The sequence below is a fragment of the Meriones unguiculatus genome, chromosome X (assembly GCF_030254825.1).
Source record: "Meriones unguiculatus strain TT.TT164.6M chromosome X, Bangor_MerUng_6.1, whole genome shotgun sequence".
Lineage (NCBI taxonomy): Eukaryota > Metazoa > Chordata > Mammalia > Rodentia > Muridae > Meriones > Meriones unguiculatus.
Window position 1 is genome coordinate 36,553,610 of NC_083369.1, and position 18,480 is coordinate 36,572,089.

Consider the following 18,480-nt stretch of genomic DNA (forward strand, 5'->3'; position numbering starts at 1 on the left):
GCCCTAAACTGCAATCTTCCTACTTTAGTCTTCCCAGTAGGGAACTGCCATGCTTATACTGCCAGTTCTGCATCACCAGCCCTGCTCTAACTCAGTCATGTTGTAGGTATAGAGAATGGCACCCTGAAGAAATCAGGCGTTTTTTCAAGAAATCAGGTCATTTGTTCAACAGATACAAATGTTGAGAACACATAGCTGTTCTGATGCTGAGCTCAAAATATACTGGTAAGCAAGCAAGTATGGTACAATCTTAGGCACAATATTTTATGATACATGACATTGATATAAGATGAAAAATCGTTTTATTAGATTGTCATATTTGGAAAAAATGTTCAAGTCTTTTTGTCATTTTATGATTCATTTTTATCAATTTTTAATTGTGTGTATGTGTATATGTTTGTGTGCGCGTGCGTGCAGGTGCTCATAGAGGCCAGAGGCATCTGATCTTCTGGAGCCAAGGTGGGTGGTGAGAGGGGTTGTCTGCAATAGCTCTTCACTGCTGACCCATCTGTCCAAACCCTCATGTCTTTTTCAGATCATTAAATAACACATAGACATGTCAGGAGGGTTCAATGTGATTTCATTTTTTCATTTGTTAAAGCAATAATGTGAATACTCATCTCTGTGTGTTTAAAATATAGCCATATGGATGGGAAAAAAAAAATCCCTGAATCAAGTTTCATAAACGATAAATAGTAAGCACTGGGTGACAGCTATATGGATAAGAATTGTTTTCATTACCTGCTGCAAACGGTTATATGAAAGTACAGGATGTTTATAAAGATCTTAAATTCAATGTCAAAATCAAAGAAAAGAATGACTTTCGGGAAAGCCAAAATACAAGTAGCTAGGGTGTCTATGCTGCCCAACAGAAGAAAAAAAAACCCGCCAATTTGAAGAGCCAAGCGCTTTGTCCACTGGCAGGCAAAAACAAGCAGAAGACAACCTGATGGAGGAAGCATAATTTAGAAAAAAAAAAAAAAAAAAAAAAAAAAAAAAAACCTACGTTGTTTTTTTAAAGCACAAAGGGCGGGGCAGAGTGGGCAGGACTACAATAAAGCGTTAACATTGCCATCTAGCGGCCACAAAAGTGAGACTCACCCATACCGGTCAAAATTGTTTTCTGCTTCTTTTCAATCAACAGCTGTAGAAATGAAGGCTCTGGAAGGTTAGCGGTATGGAGAAGTCCGCTCAAGTCACTCGTACTTATCTACGAGGGCACAGCGAACCGTAACCGCGATGAAAGCTCGTATGCTTATCCTTGCCCTAGGGAAACATCAGCCGAAGTCCCTCCCCTACCGAAAGGAAGCTGTCAGGCGTGTTCTAGGATTGGCTGATTTTGGAGCATGCGCAGTGGTGCCAGTGAGGTAGCCACCATTCATTCTAAGGATTGACAGGATGTACCTTCCCAAATTTTTCCTATCGGCTAAGGGATGTAGCTGGTGACCAGCAGCCAGACAACCCTGGTCACCCTAAATTCAAGCCTTTCAAGCCTCGAGCTAGGTCTCAGGATGCACTCACCCCACTCAACTCAGCCTGAATCAATGTCTTCCTCGCAGCCCTTACACCTCTAATCTTAAAACCCCTTTGGATGATTTTACCTGTACCCTAAAAGCACTGGGAGGAAAAATAACATCCTTTACCAAAATTAGGTATACTTTCAAAAGACATTTCTATTTAAGTCTTTGTTATTTTCCTGAAGTAGAGCCTCTCTGTTCTCTGGGCAGGCCGTTTCCATAACTGTAATAACTAGAAACCAGGCAGAGTTGCATCCAGGCAGCAGAGATCCCTGTGTCCAGACTCGCAACCCTTCCTTGCACTGTATGTTTTTCTGTCTCTAAAACTCCTTTTATTTAAAAACGAAGGGTATTGTGATTAAAATTCCTGAAAAGAAGCTATGCTCGTTGTGTTTTTGTCTGCAGAGACTGACGGACCGATTGGAATTTCAGTATTATGGAGAGATTAGAATTGTGCAGGTTCAGAGGTTAATTGCTTTCTCTTGAGCTAGCTTTAGCTTTCTGTGCCCAACTCTGTATCCAAACTAACACCTCGTGATAATAAATAAAAATCTCTTAGAAGCTATTAACTTAGAATTAACATTCCGTGATTATAAATAAAAGCCTCTTTGTAGCTATTTACTTAGTACTAATATCTTATGATAATAAATAAAAACCTCTTAGAAGCTATTAAATTAGGAGCGTACTACCTCTGCCAATCCCACATCTAAAATGTCATCAGATAGCATCTTAGTCCCATAGAATAGCTCACCCTCATCTTGTTGTACATACCTCTCTCGTTTACCAACATATTTAAACTTGCCTTGATTTATGACTTTCTTTGTTCTGTAAAACTATTTTTTAAAAACTCCGTGAAACTGCTTCCATGTTGGAACTTGGCATTGGGGTAACCTAATTTTGTGTTCCTGGACCAACGTCGCTCAAAATGGTTCCAGAAGAAACTATCTCTTATTCTATTTAAGATGAAAGCTGTGGCCTTGGCTTGTCAACTGTATGAAATCCACTAGTCTACATGGTCTCTAGATTTCCCTCTGCTTACTGCCCCACAGAGGAAAGTAAAATGATAGTAAAAGGAAGTCAGAAAATCAGATACTCCTTCCTTAGGAGTATCACAGACCTGAAAGTAACATATATAAATATCTGCAACATTGTAAAACTCTAAACCAACCCCTCCCTTAAGAGATTATTTGTGTTCCTGTTAGAAATAGTCCTTGTTCCCCTCACTTTGGGAAACCAATTGGTTACTGAGCTACCACAGGCTACATCTGAGTGGAGGTTCTAGGTTATATCCATACATGGTCCTTGGTTGAATGTCAGTCTCAGAAAAGACCCTGTGCCCAGATATATTTGGTCCTTCTGGAGCTCCTATCCTTTCCCCATCAGACTAACTCCCCTTCTTTCTTATGATTCCCTGTACTCTGCCAAAGGTTTGGTCATGAGTCTTTGCTTTGAAAACACTGCTAGTTAGAGTCTTTCAGATGCGCTCAGTAGACTCCTGTCATACGTTCAATGCACATCCCATCTGTCTTTCTAAATGAGGATTGATCATCTTACCCCATGTCCGCTCAATTGATTATCTTTTTTAGGTGACTGGCTCTTTGGTCTCCCCACCCCCGAAGGGAGGAGCAGTCCTGTTAGGCCACAGAGGAGGGCTTTGCAGCCAGTCCTGAAGATACCTGATAAAACAGGATTAGATGAATGGGGAGGAGGTCTCCCCCTATCAGAGGACCTGGAAAGGGGCACGGTGGAGATGAGGGAGGGAGGGAGGGAGGGAGGGAGGGAGGGACTGGGAGGGAATGAGGGATTGGGACACAGCTGGGATACAGAGTTAATAAAATGTAACTGATAAAAAAAATAAAAAATAAAAATAAATAAAAAATTTAAAAAAAAGAGATTATTTGTAAACCTGGAAGTGGTGGCCCATTTGGGAGGCAGAAGCAGGCGGATCTCTGTTAGTTTGAGACCAGCCTGGTCTATAAAGTGAGGCTACAGCCAGGGCTACACAGAGAAACCCTGTCTTGAAAAAGACAAATAAGTAACTTTAGAAGGAGATTATTTGTAAACAAAATCTCATCTTTTTTTAAACTAATGTATTATTCTGAGCATTGTCTTTAATCCCAGCACTAGAAAGGCAGAATCAGGTAGAACTCAATGAATTTGAGGGCAGCTTGGTCTAGAGATCAAGTTTCAAGCTACACTGAACTACATAGTGAGACCTTGTCTCAAAAATAAATAAATGATTAAAAGATAAAGCTAGCCTGGTGGCACATGCCTGTAATCCCAGAATTCTGGGATGCAGAGGCATGGGGATCTCTGTGAGTTCAAGGCTACCCTGGTCTCTACAAAGTAAGTCCAGGGCAGCCAAGGCTACAGAGAGAAACCCAGTCTTAAAAAAAAGATAAAGCTAATTTATTGCTGCCACTTTAGTGCATAGTGTAACCCATGTTATACCTAAACCACATAGGAGCATATGGAGTAATGACAGTATTACTGAAAACTAACCTCCAGAGAAATGTGAGTCTTTGTATTTCAGGTGTATGTATTTTAAATGACATAACTTTACCAAATGGCATGTCGGATTTTGTCTATATGTAATTCCTACTGGTATCTTAGATTGTATTCCTTTGTTATAGAACTAGAAGCTAGAGCAGAACTGAACTCCTAAATCACCATAAAATTTGGATTTCAGAGTCTATGTTTCTCTCTATTAAGAAAAAATCATGTGGCTAAGACTAAGTATGTGCTTTTAAGAATTAAAGCTGACAAGCTTCAGAATAAAAATTAAAAAAAAAAAAAAACATGGCCAAAGTAGGCCTTGCCTTACCACCTGCCAGTGGTTTACCAAGAGGGATCTCCTCCCCTTCAATCCAACAGGAGGAAGAAATTCCCTTTGTTCTTTGCAGCTGAAGGTTTTCTCTTCAGTATATTAAGGCTGCCCATGTCCTGATGCTTTGAACTCTCTGACCAGGAGAGGACTGTCTGCTTAGTCCTTTCCTGAAATCTTAGAGTTGAGAGTTTGTTCTGACCTATCCAAGCCAGAACACCATAGAATCAAAGGCAAAACAAAACAAAAACCACTTTTATTTTGCATTTTTGAGTCTGTCTTTTTTTGTTTTGAGACAGTTCTTTGGGTAGCCCTTGCTGTCCAGGAACTTACTCTGTAGACAAGATTGGCCTTGAACTCAGAGATCCTCTTGCCTCTGCCTCCTGGACTGCTGGTATTAAAGGCTTGTGACACCATGTGCTCTCTCTACCCCATCTCCCTCTTCTTTCCTCCCCTCCACCTTCTCCCTCCCTCTGGAGGATGGTGAGGTCAGCTGAAGCAGCAGTGAAGTTTCCATAAACAAGGATTAGAGTGACTGATTAATTCCAGCTTCTAAAATGCATGATAGGAGACTTTGGGAATTTATGGTTGTTACAATGGTCCTTTGAGGGATATTTTTCTTTACTGATATTTATTCATTTTACTTAATTTTAAAGGTAATGAAGCTCAAACCCAGAGCCTCACATGTAATTGCAATTGTACTCCCAGAGTCCACCATTCAAAACTGATAATACGTGAAACTTTATAAATTCATTGTACACGGAATATAAAATACATAGGCATTGAAGGTATTCAAATATATTAAACCTACAAAACAACTGACTGATGTTCTATTGAAACAAAAACAACAATCACTTCCTCACTAACAACATTTACAAACTCACAGATAAGTGCATGCTACAAGGATGCAGATGCTGGCAAATGTTTTCAAAAGATTGAACCTGGAATTCTGTGTCTACAGTTCACAAATAATTTAAAAAGACATTTTAGGTTTGTGAAAAAGAAAGCCAAGATGACTAACCACCCTTTAGAAGAGTATTAGTCAGAGAGTTCAAAGCATCAGGCCATGGGCAGCCTTAATGTACTGAAGAGAAAACCTTCAGTTGCAAAGAGCAAAGGGAATTTCTTCCTCCTGTTGGGTTGAAGGGGAGAAGATTCCATGCCTTGTGAGCTAACATCCATGCCACAAGTTATGAAGACTTGAAAGGTACCTGATAAGAATTAGGGCTTTCATTCAAGGGCACTTTGAGCCTGGGCAGTGAGCGCTGGGGAAATGGGCACTGGGTATGACTCTACAGAGGCCACAGAATTTGCAGCTGTCTCAGGGAGGGGGATCTGTAAGGACACAGCCACTCTCTGTAGCCCTGCTCTGAGAGAAAGGAAGTTTGGAGGAAAGAGCAGCTAGAGGTTCTGTAACCTAACCTCTCCACATAAGGCAGCTTATCTAAAGTATGGGAATGGTTGGTTAACAGTTTGTTATAAAGTACACAGCATTGTGGCCCACACCTTTAGTCCCATCCAGCACTCAAGCAGCAGAGGCCAACCTCGTCTACATAGCAAGCTCCAGGATAGCGCCATAGAAAGACTACATAGAAAGACTTTGTCTAAAAAATTCTAAAAAAAAAAAAGTTATAGTTTTTTTTTCTTTTAGAAACAATGTAAGAATAGTTGCAGAAGATATATGTTTTAGTCATTGTTCTGTTGTGGTGAAGGTGAAAAGACATCCTGAACAGGACAACTCTTATAATGGAAAGCATTTAAGTTGGGGCTGGCTTACAGTTTCAGAGCCTTAGTTCATTATCATCATAGTGGGAAGCATGGCAGCATGCATAGCACTAGAGCAGTAGCTAGGAGCAAACGTCCGGATCCAGAGGCCACAAGAGGGAAGGGGACAGGGCCTGGCATGGGCTTTTGACACCTCAAAGCCTACCCTCAGTGACATACTTCCTCCAACCAGGTCACACCTCTTAATCCTCCTAATCCTGTCAAAGAGTTCCACTCTCCAGTGACTAAGTATTCAAATAGCCGATGAGAGTCATTCTTATCCAAACTACCACAATGCAAATTTGAACTGGACTATTGGCAAATTTGAATCTCTAAAACATATATAAAATACCTAGTGTCACACAATGCAGTTTCAGAATTCAATATTGAACAATCTATTATCTCAAATATGAAAAATGAAGGTGATAGTAATATTACTTTTAGATAGATGCATATGAATACTTGAGTTATGACTACTCCTTTTATTTATTCTTTTCTGTCTACAATAGAAATTAATTGTCAGGTATGGTACAAGCCTATAACCCTAGCATTCACAAAGCTGAACCTGGAGATTATCAGTTCCTGACCAGTCCTGTCTCAATTGAACAAAAGCAAACCAAACAACCCCAAACAAAACCGATACAAAGCAAGTGGTTGCTGTTTTAGATTATGTGATAAATAGCACAGTGAAAGCATGAAAAAGTTTTCTCAGCTTAACCTGGAAGTCTCCAGGACCTCTGGAAAGAATCAAAGGAGCCTTCTCCATGGGATAATGATGTTAGGTTGTCAGAGAACAGAGAAAGCAAGTAAAAGTCAGTGAAGTAAGTATTCAAGCAAAACTGACTTACTTTTTCATGTGGGAATAGTAAAAAGACTGCAGCCAATAAAGCCACTACTGTTACTGGGAGATATGGGATGCCTCTTGGCCCCACAGATAAAAGAATCGCAAACCAATTCAGCATGGTGGCATGTGCCTGTCCTGAAAAACTTAAAACCAAACTCAGAAGGAAACTCTAGGATAATGTTATTGGAAGTTGATAGAGAAAACAACACACAGGCAAGCTGGAGATCTTCAGAATGGAGAGCAAAAAGAAGTTTAATCTTTCTAAGTTAGAATTTATGGAAGTGGGGAGATTTAGTGATGGCTTGGTGTGGATATCTTCAGAGCAAGCAAACTTAGGCTTTGGACCAGTGTTGTGAGAAAGGAGACAGAAAGGGGAAAAGAGAAGGTTTAAATTCAGAAAGAAGACTGACTTAGCAGTGAGGGTATGCAAGCAACTGAATGGAGGAAGGGACCTCTGGGGTATGTAATTTCATATCTGTCTTAGTTTGTTTTTTAGTGCTGGGATAAAACACCATGACCAAAAGCAACTTGCAAAGGAAAGGGCTTATTTCAGCTTACATCTTATAATACATTATTAAGGAAAGCCAAGGAAAGAACTCAAGGCAAGCTAGTGGCAAGAACTGAAGCAGAGATTGTGGAGGAATGTTGCTTATTGCTTTGCTCCCATGGCTTGCTCAACCTGCATTTTTTAAATGGTTTTGGTTTTTAGAAACAGGGTTTCTCTGTGTAGCCTTGCCTGTTCTGGACTCACTTTGTAGAGATCTGCCTGACTCTGCCTCCTTAGTGTTGGGATTCAAGGCACACACCACCACTGCCCAGCCTCAGCTTTCTTTTTATACAGCCTAGGACTGGTATCCTTCACTCTGGGCTGGGCCCTCCCACATTTGTCATTAATAAAGAAAATGCCACCAAGGGCTTGCTCACAGCTCAGTCTGGTATAAGTTTTCTTAATTAAGATTCCTTCTTTCCAGATAATTTAATGATGTTACATTAATAATAATAATAAAACTAATTAATCAGCAAAATGGATAATTAAGGAGACAGTATTCTCCCCACCCCCTTTTTTTTTCAAAACAGGGTTTCTCTGTGTAGCCTTGGCAGTCCTGGACTCACTTTGTAGACCAGGATGGTCTCAAACTCACAGAGATCTGCCTGCCTCTGCCTTCCTCAGTGCTGGGATTATAGTCATATGCCCATCTCCCCTTCCATTTTATTAACTTGCATTTAGATGGATCATATTTCTTTCACCTTCTGCTTTTAGTCTTGTTTTCTTTGGGTTATGAAACAAGGTTTTCTCATTAGCTCAAGAAATTTCTGTGCCTATTTGGACAAAGAAAACACCTGCTGTTTACATCATAAGCCATTTGGCCAAGCCTTTTGTATATGTGGTTACTGACCATCAACCTTTCATATATCTCAGAAGAGACTGACCAGGAAGGCTCCTACTATCTATAGTCTGGTGTTATTAGCCATGGATTGTGCTCTGTAACATATGACACTGACGATATTCACTTGTGCCAAATAGTGTCTGGAAAGCAGCCAAGAGCAGCATGGTCCTTTTCTTTTCCTTCCTTCCAGTCTAGCATTCCCCACTACTTCTAGTACATCTCATCTCTTCCTTCAATAACAACAGCATCCCTTACTTGTTTCTGTCATGCCATCCCCAGCAATTCTTGGCCCCACCATCTATTCTGAAGAAGAGGTCTATTTCCACAGCTGCCATCTAACCCATCACATATCCAAAGATTGAAATAATGTTGTCTGAACCCAGACACAGAAAGAGACACACGGTATGTATTCACTTATAAGTGGATATTAATCATAAAGTACAGGATAACCATGCTATAATCCATAGACACAAAGAAGCCAAGTAACACAGAGGGGTCAAAGGAGGCTGCTTGAATCTCACACAGAAGGGGAAATAAAATAAACATCTAAAGTAGATGGAGGGAGGGAACAGAGTGGGAGATAGGGAGGGGATGAGGAGAGGTTGGTAATGATGGTGGGGATCAGGTGTGGGGATACGGAGGAGAATGAGAAGGAAAATCAGTGGGGGTGGGGCATCTCTGGGACAGGGGAGAATCCTGGAAGTTTATGGGGTAACCTTAGCTAAGACTCCTAGCAGTGAGTAGTTAAGGAGCCTGAAGTAGCCATCTCCTGTAGCCAGGTGAGACTCTCAGTGGAGGGAGGGGGACAACAACCCATTCATAAAACCTTTGACCCAAAATCTGTCTTGCCTACAAGAATGAAGGGATAAAGATGAAGAAGAGATTGAGGGAATGGCAAACCAATGACTGGCCCAAATCAAGATCCCTCCTATGGAAGAGAGCCAACCTCTGCTATGCTTGCAGATGGGAGCCTATCAGAACTGTCTTCTGAGAGGCTTCATCCAGCAGCTTCATCTGAGAGGCTTCATTCAGCAGAGGGAAACAGATGCAGACACCCATAGCCAAACAATGTGCCAAGCTTGGGGAGTTCTTTGGAAGAGTGGGAGGAAGGATAGAGGGAGCCCTAAAGGTCAAGGACACCACAAAAAGACATAGAGAGTCAACTAACCTGGGCCCATGGTGGCCCACAGAGACAGAACCACCAACCAAAGAGGATGCATAAGCTGGACCTAGACCCCTACACATATATAGCAAATGTGCAGCTTCATCACCATGTGGGTCCCTAACAATGGGAGCAGGGGCTATCTCTCATGCTGTTGCCTGCCTCTGGCTCTCTTTCCCCTAACTGTGATGCCATGTCAGGCCCCAGTAAGACAGGATGTACTTAGTCCTGCTGAGACTTAAGATGCCAGGGTTGGCTTTTACCCTTGGAGGCCTCCTTTTCTTTGAGAAGAAGTGGGGGACGGATGTGGGGAGGGGGGATGAGGGTAGGAGTGGGAGGAGAAGAGGGAGGAATCAGGCTGTAAAGTGATTAAATAAACACATAAACAAATAAAAAATAAATAAAAAATAAAGAAACTATGTTGTCTGGGTAGTTTAACAAATCAAAATCTGTAAAGTCCTGCCGTTAAGACCTAATCAGCCTACAATCATGACTATGGATCCTGAGGAGGGGCAGGAACGGCAGGGTGTAAATGAGATCTCAGGCAGCAGTGAGAACAGGGAGAAATAGGCTTCTCTGGAGGCTGCTTAGTGAGACAGATTAATTGGGGGGAATAAAGGCTACTTAACCTTGGTGTGTGGGGTCCGGTATAGGCTTTCAAGGTAAGTGTATATCATTGGCCAGGACCAGGATGCTAGGGATGCCTCATTTGCATGAGGAGGAATTCCAGGTGCTTGCTGGACATAACCTTATAAGGGAAAGGAAGTTTAACCTGATTACCAGGCTACATGACTTCCTGGGGGGAAGGGTGGAGGTGCACTGCTATGTAGGTCCAGGGAGTGTTCTAGGGTGGGGGTGTAGGATGGGTCCTACTCCTGAGGTTCTCAGGACAAGATGTCCTGGGTTTGGACACTGCTTGACCCCTCTTACCCTGGGTGGGCTCCCTGCACAACTCCCCCACCCCCAGCTTCCATGCCCCACAGGATGCATTTTTTTTTTTCGGATGAGAATGCTAAGGCCAAAATGGAGTGAGATTAACAGAGGTACATTTAAGTGTGCTAAATTACAAATGCATAGACTCAAAGCATGCATTAGAGTCCTGGAAAGATTAGCCTTGGAAGTAATGGGAAGTCATTGATGAGAGAAGTGCTCTATAGCTGCCTGTATCAAATCTCATTAGGAATCAAGAATCTTCCTCCTGGTGTCTAAAACTGATTTCTCCACTTATCTTTCTGTGCCTTCTATCTGTCTGTTGTCTGCCTGTGGTGTGTATCTGATGTCTGTCCACATTGTTTATCTCTCTGTAACAAAGGGATTGGTTCTGTATTTTTGAACAGCATAAAAACACATGGTATGGAAAAGAGAGGAGGAATACTTTCTGGAAATCCTGAACAGGGTTTTTTAAGGGAAGAGTTTACTTTACTAACTCCAATTGACCCAGGTAGCATTCAAATACTCAAACAGACATCATAATTATATCCACATATTGTTTGGAACATTTATGTGATACTTGTTTTCTTTAGGGTTGCTTTAAAATTTTCACCCGATTGGCTGTGTTCATCAAATGGTTATCACACACACACACACACACACACACACACACACACACACACACACACAGAGGCTAAATGTAAAACAGGCCGGGCATATAGAAGAGCAGATGAATACCTAGTTTTAAATGGTCTCAAGACTTGGTTGTGACGTCTGGCAAAAGTTCAGTTTCTGAAAGCTGTTCCCATACTGTCTAATTACTGTGGATTTTCATTTGTGTGGTGTCTTCAAGACATTTTAGAGAGGAGTTTAGCTGAGACACAGCTAAATACAAGAGGAAGAGGAGACAAGGATAAGCGTGAATGACAGGCAGATCAGGAGGGAGTATTTCAAATGTATGCCAAGTGTGAAGCTATAGAAATAGCATGTATGGCTCACCTGGTCTACACCACATCCTGGGCTTCATCCCAAGTGCCGAGAAAAGGAAAAAGATCATCGACTACCGAGGAATAGAATCATTTAAAAATGAGACAACCACAAACACAATAAAAACCAAAGGATCAGAAAAGTATTTGCAATTTCTGTTAGCAAATGTTAATTTTGACACTTACAACTGCTGTCATTAATAATGTAAGTGTTCCATGACTTTATAAATAATGGCAAGGCTGTGAAAACAAGAAATCTCATAGGATATCATTGCAACATTAATGTGTGCTATGTTTCAGAATGTCGAGCCACAGAGAAAAGAATTTGGCATTTGAATTCAATATCTTTGCTTCTAGAGCTGTGTATGATAGATAACACCTTTAAACCCAGGCAGAGGCAGATCTCAGTGAGTTCAAGGCCAGCCTGTTCTATAAAGTGAGTCCAGGATAGCCAAGGCTACACAGAAAAACCCTGTCTTGAAAAACAAAAGAAAACAAAACAAAATCTCTGCTTCTAGAAGTCTGAGACTGGAGGTTGTTTGTTTGTTAAATACAAAGGTATTCTTTTGAGCAATTTATCATAGTTTCTTGACTGATCTCCCTAGAAGCAGCATGATGCCTTCTTAAGAAGAAAGACAGAAACTGAAAACACAAGAGGGCATATCTTTTTAAAATTTGATGTGTAAGGGCTTTGACTGCATGTTCAGAGTGTATTCACCATGTGCATAATGTGCCCTCAGAGTCCCCAGAAGAAGGCATTGGGTCCCCTGGACCTGGAGTTATAGATAGTTATGAGCCACCATGTGGGTGCCGGGAATTGAATCTGAGTTCACTAGAGCAGCCAGTGCTCTTAACCACTAAGCTATCTCTCCAGCTCCTTCAGTAGGGACTTTTGAAATAATATATTTTATCACATTCATTCTAAAACAAAACAGGCTTATAAATCTTTACATACAGAGGGTAAGAGATCCTTCTATGCAAGTACAAGGAACTGAGATAAGACTCACCAGCATCCACAACAGACACAGGGAACCCCAGCTCTAAGAGAGAGTGCAAAGATTGCTAGGTTTTGCTGGCTGCCAACCTAGTTACTACTGGTCCAGTGACTGTGTCTGAAGGGAATAAGGTGGAGAGTTATTGTCCAGGATACCCAACATCCTCTTCTGGTTTTCCATGCTCACTAAGTCATATACTACATGAGCACATATCACACACACACATATAAACAAACACACACACACACAAACACAGATTATCCATGCAATATCTAATATTGGAGATAAGGCAAATTACAGTAGGCCATTTACCATTATGGGGGCACAATCTAAGAGTTGCTGGAGTATTCATATAAGCTATTGTCCCCTGACACAGACACTATCAACATCTTAATTTAGTCTTATGGCGCTACACATGACCTGTTACACTCTAGAGTACATGTGTTTGCAGAATGTTTTCCTGCTCCCAATACAAGAATGAAAGAAAGAGCATGCTAGGAGAAGAATCCAAACAGCAAGGAATAGGTATTTTATATTATTATTTTATGAATATGAGTGTTTGCCTGTATGCATATGTGTGCAGTACGTGCACACATGGAGCCTGCTGAGGCCAGAAGAGGGTGGCAACTACCTGAAGACTGTAGTTATAGATGGTTGTGAGCCACCATGTGGAAGCTAGAAATCCTAACAGGGATCTCAGCAAAAACAACCAGTGCTCTTAACCTCCTATCCAACTTTCCAGCACCAGATATTTAAAAAATAATTCTAATGTGATATGCATTGCTCAAGTATTAAATGAACCCAGAAGGTCTATCCTATGGCTACTGGAATCTGCTGTGAATGGTCTCATTTGGATTTTTCAACCATTAAGGAGTGTGAGGTGGCTCTGGTGTAGCCTCTGTCAACCCATGATCTGCTGGCATTGGGAGATGCGGACAACAGAACACTGCGGAAGCCAAGAAATGGGTTCTATACCACATGTACACGGCTCATGAGATGTCTCTCTTGGATTCACTGTCTCCCTATGACCTGCAGGTGGTGGAGGATACTTAGGCAGGAGGCCAAGATCACTGATGTCAAGGATCACTGGTGTTTCTCACTGGTATCCCCTGGAGACAAGGGCTGTGAGCTACGATTCTGTAAGAGCCAGACTTTCCTCCAATTGAAACTGCTGTCACTCAAGAATGAAGTCATTTTTTTTTTTTCTTTTCAAAAAGGTGTGTGTGGTGATGGGAGTGAGGGTGGGGATGCCCAGACCCTGCTCAATGGAATTTTGAGGAAGAAAGTGCTAGAAAATTCTAGAAACCTTACCTCCATATGCCTTTTAGTACTTGTACATATTTTTTTCTTTATTTTAATTCATTTTATTTACTAGTTTCTTTTGGAGACTCTCATGGAGCCCAGGCTGGCCTCAGACTCCATATGTAGCAGAGCTAACCACTCAGCTACATCTCTAGATGCACCCAGTCACATTTCTTAAGCAAAGGTGAAAAAATGCCAAGAGATATGATGAAACAAAAGATAGTTACCACATAACCAGAAGAGAACCCTTACAATTGGAATGGGTGTGGAAATCCCCCTAATTCTCCTTACATGTTAATACCACAGAACTTATCCTGGTCTGAAACTTTGAAAACATGCAGTATATGGCAAAGTTTTTAATATTTTGTGCCTTCATTACTGAACAGTAAATACATGCTGGTGAAAAAACATATGTCTGCAGAGAATGTGGCATGGCGTTTAAAGTTTCCTCAGCCAGAAAATTCACACCTAAAAATATAAATAATGTGGCAAATCTTTTCCATTCTTTATGACTTAATGAACTTCAAAGGTCATATTGCAGAGAAATGGTACAAATTTGAAAAACCACAACAGAGCCTTTACAAATTTTGCAGCCCTTCTCAACATTTAAAGTATCATAATAGAAAAGCCAGGCACAGTGGTGCACCCCTGTAATCCCAGCACTCAGGAGGCAGAGGCAGGTGGGTCTGGGAGCTCGAGGCCAGCCTGGTCTACAGAGCAAGTCTAGGACAGCCAAGGCTACACAGAGAAACCCTGTCCTGAAAAACCAAAACAAACAAACCAACATAATAATAATAATAATATAGAAAAACCCTATAAATACAAAGAACATGACAATTCATATGCAGAGAGGGGAGAGCCTTTTATCAGAACTTATTCCCAAGGCCGATATGGTGGTTCAAGTTTATCACCCCTGGACTTAGTAGTGACAAGAAGATCAAAGCCAAGCCCCATCTAGGTAATGAATTTGCACCTAGCCTAGGTAGCATAAGAGCACATTGGGAGTGGGGAGAACAACAACAAGAAAACCCCAAATCAAACAAACAGAACAAAACCATTTTTCAGAACAAAACCCTCATTCCTTATGCAATCCCATAAAACTTGAACCCCTACAAATGTAAATGTGGCAAGGCCTTTGTGCTGCCTAGTTTTATGTTAGCTTGACTCAAGCTAGAGTCATCTGAAAGGAGGGAACCTCAACTGAGAAAATGTCTCCATATGACTGAGATGTACGCAAACCTGTAGGGTGTTTTTTATTTAGTGGTTGATGGGTGATGGTCTAAACCATTGTGGTTGGGTCCACCCCTAGGCTGGTAGTCCTGGGTTAGATAAGAAAGCAGGCAGAGCAAGCCATGGAAAGCAATCCAGTAAGCAGCACCTTCCATGGCCTCTGCATCAACTCCTGTTTCCTGCCCTGACTTTCCTGGATGATGGAATATGAACTATAATTTATTTATTTATTTTAAATTTTATTTTATTTTTATATTAATCACAGGTTGCTTACTTTGTATCCCAGCTGTAGCCCCCTCCCTCCTTCCCTCCCAATCCCACCCTCTCTCTCTTATCTCCTCCCTGCCCCTTTCTAAGTCCACTGATAGGGTAGGTCCTCCTCCCCTTCCATCTGACCCTAGCTTATCAGGTATCTTCAGGACTGGCTGCAACGTCCTCCTCTGTGGCCTAGCAAGACTGTTCCTTCTTTGTAGGTTGGGGGAGGTAAAGGAGCCAGTCATTGAGTTCATGTCAGAAATAGTTCCTGTTCCCCTTACTAGAGAAACCCACTTGGTTACTGAGCTACCATGGGCTACATCCAAGCAGGGGTTTTAGGTTATATCCATACATGGTCCTTGGTTGGAGAAACAGTCTCAGAGAAGACCCCTGTGTCCAGATATATTTGGTCCTTGTGGAGCTCCTGTCCTCTCTAGGTCATACTAACTCCCCCTCCTTTCATATGATTTCCTGCACTCTGCCCAAGGTTTGGTTATGAGTCTCAGCATCTGCTTTGATACACTGCTAGGTAGAGTCTTTCAGAGGCCCTCTGTGGCAGGCTTCTGTCCTATTACTTGTTTTCTCCTACTTCCCCTGTCCATCCCATTTTTCTTTCTAAGTGAGGATTGATCATCTTACCCTGGGTCCTCTTTCTTGTTTATCTTCTTTAGGTGTACAGATTTTAGTATGTTTATCCTATCTTATGGGTCTATATAAGTGAGTATATACCATGTGTGTCTTTCTGCTCCTGGAAGCAGGCAAATGGTGGTATCTAGAAAAGATCATCCTGAGTGAGGTATCCCAGGAGCAGAAAGCACTTTCTTCCCCATGCTGTTTTTGGTCATAGTGTTTCATCATAGCAATAGAACCCTAACTAAAGCAACATTTAACCAAAGTTGAATACATCGTCACCACAGAATTCACACCAGAGAAAAATACTACAAATACAAAGAGCATGACAAAGTGTTTAACACTTTCAGCATAGACTGTGCCACATTGGAGCACTCCAGAAGAAGTAAAAACTGCACCTTGTTAAACTGCTCTTCACACCTCAGTCAGCATTAGAGACCTCATCTCAGTAAGAGTCCCCACAAACTTAAAGAATGAGGCAGGATCATTCATGGAAATCTTGATCTCATTCAACACCAGTATGTTCATACTGGATAGAAACTTTATTCTCAGAAAAATTCTGGAAGGATCTTGGCCTTCATGTCAGCATAGCTTCACCTCAAAGGGAGTAAGGGATGAGTGATATAGCCTGAGATTTAGGTTAGCTCAAATACCGTTACATCTTTGTTATACTTTTTTGGTTTTTGTTTTTTGAGACAGGGTTTCTCATTATAGCCTTGGCTGCCCTGGACTAGCTTTGTAGAGACCAGGCTGGCATTGAAATCAGAGAACCACCTGCCTCTGCCTCTCAAAGTGCTACACTTTGTTATACTTTTATGACATTTTTTTATATTAATAGAAGAAAATCAGTCACAAATCAAGCTATTTTCTAAAGATATTGGTGGAAACATCAGGTAGCCACAGGGTACAGCAAAGCTGAGGAACCGCTGTAACAGGTCTCAGGTGCTGATGACACTCTAGACTTTTGGTTGGTGGAAGCTGAGGGTCTATTGATATTTACTCCATAGTCACAAGGATGTTGGGTCAAATTCAGGTGGCCAACAAATGGCTTTTGTGGGATTAAAGAGAATACCAGTGAATTGGGCTCTGCACCCATAACCTTCCAGCTGTGGAGAATCACAGACAATCTCATCAATGAATTAGACTTGGAAAATATTGAACACAGGGGAGGTTTTGTTTCTGGGAACTTCATACACCTTATAAGAATAAAATATTTATACTGGAAAAACAGTGTAGCTGTGAAAAATAGAATGACGCCTTTATTCATGCCTCAGCTTTCAATGGATAAAAAGAATCAGTATAGTTAAAAAATATCCCATAAATATATGGAATATTAAAACCTTGACCTATTATCTATAATAATTTACCAGACATTATTACTTACAGTAATAGAAAAATAATCATCACAGATTCCAGAATCATACAGATAACGCATCTCTGAAAGAATACCAATTTGTTGTAAATTTAAATTTCCATCAGGCATGGTGGCACACAATTCCAGTCTCAGCAACTAGGAGGTGTCAAGTGGAGGATCCAGGGCTTAATTAAGGACATTCTCAGCTCATAGTGAGCTGGAGGCCAGCATGAGGTGTTATCTCAAAAGACAAAAGTATGCTCCCTCTCCATCTCCCCACCCCATCCCAAGCCAAAAGAAGCTCAACTCTCAAATGCTTGTGTCAGTAGAACAAGAGTAATACCTAAAAATTTAGCTACTTTTTTTTCTCTAGAGACCATAGAGTAGATCACGATACTGTGTGAGCATTGTTTAGACAATAATGGTGCTTGTGTTTAGCTGTCGTTATTGTGTTGTTTTGGTGTGTGTTAGGTTTAGTATGTTTAGTATATTTAGTATGTTTAGTATGTTTAGTTCCAGGGTCTCTAACTGAGCCTGGAACTCACTGGCCAGAAAAACCCAGGAGTCCTGTCTCCAAACGCCCAGCACTAGAGTTAGAGATCCATGCTATGAGGCCCAAAAGAAACTCAAAAATGGCTATCTCTGATGCCAACTAGCATACCAAAGCTCCTGCTGGCTTAAAGATGCTCACTCTCAATATCACTCAGTACCCTGTTGTTGTTTTTTTTTTTAACTCTGCCCCTACCCTACAAAACACTTATCCAGCACATGGGCTTCCCACCCCTTCAACTTCTCATTCTTATATAACCCTGTCATTTGGCCATGCCAGTTCTCTTGGCCCCTCTCTTCTTTTATTATAATTTATTCACTATGTATCCCAGCTGCAGCCCCCTCCCTCACCCCCTCCCAATCCCAACCTCCCTCCCTCTTCTCCTCCCATGCCCCTTCTGTTGGGATCAGCAAGCAGGCATTTCTACAGGCAGCCCCTGGGGCCTGGCAGACCCGGCAGGTATCAGGCATTTGGAAAGACACTCAGACCACCTGCTGACCACCTGGAACGACCCGCGCATGCTCTGGACCCCCCTATAAGAGAACTGGGGCCCCTCCCCTTGCGCTCTTCCTCTCTCTCGCTTCTTCTCTCTCTCTCCTCCTCGTTCCTTCTTCTCTCTCTCTCTCTCTCTCTGTCTGTCTCTCTCTCTTTCTCTCTCTCTCCCTCTCTCTGTCTCTCTATCTCTATCTACCTCCCTCTCTGTAACCCCCTCTACCTAATAAACCTCCTGCGTGGAACCAATCTCGTGG

At 41.7% G+C, this 18,480-nt stretch overlaps 1 protein-coding gene across 10 annotated transcripts in view; it reads right to left on the bottom strand.

Moving 5' to 3' along the window:
• Positions 1–18,480, bottom strand: part of Vcf2 (VCP nuclear cofactor family member 2) — a 152,808-nt gene that overhangs the window by 76,168 nt on the left and 58,160 nt on the right. For 6 of the 10 annotated variants that reach the window (XR_009588458.1, XR_009588457.1, XR_009588459.1 and 3 more), the window contains exon 1: positions 1,102–1,288. The exons of 2 other annotated variants lie outside the window; for them this stretch is intronic. The gene's annotated coding sequence lies outside the window, so the exon portion shown is untranslated. Of the gene's footprint in view, positions 1–1,101; positions 1,289–18,480 lie in introns of those variants that run through there. 2 more of the 10 variants (XR_009588460.1, XM_060375227.1) reach the window with 1 other exon arrangement.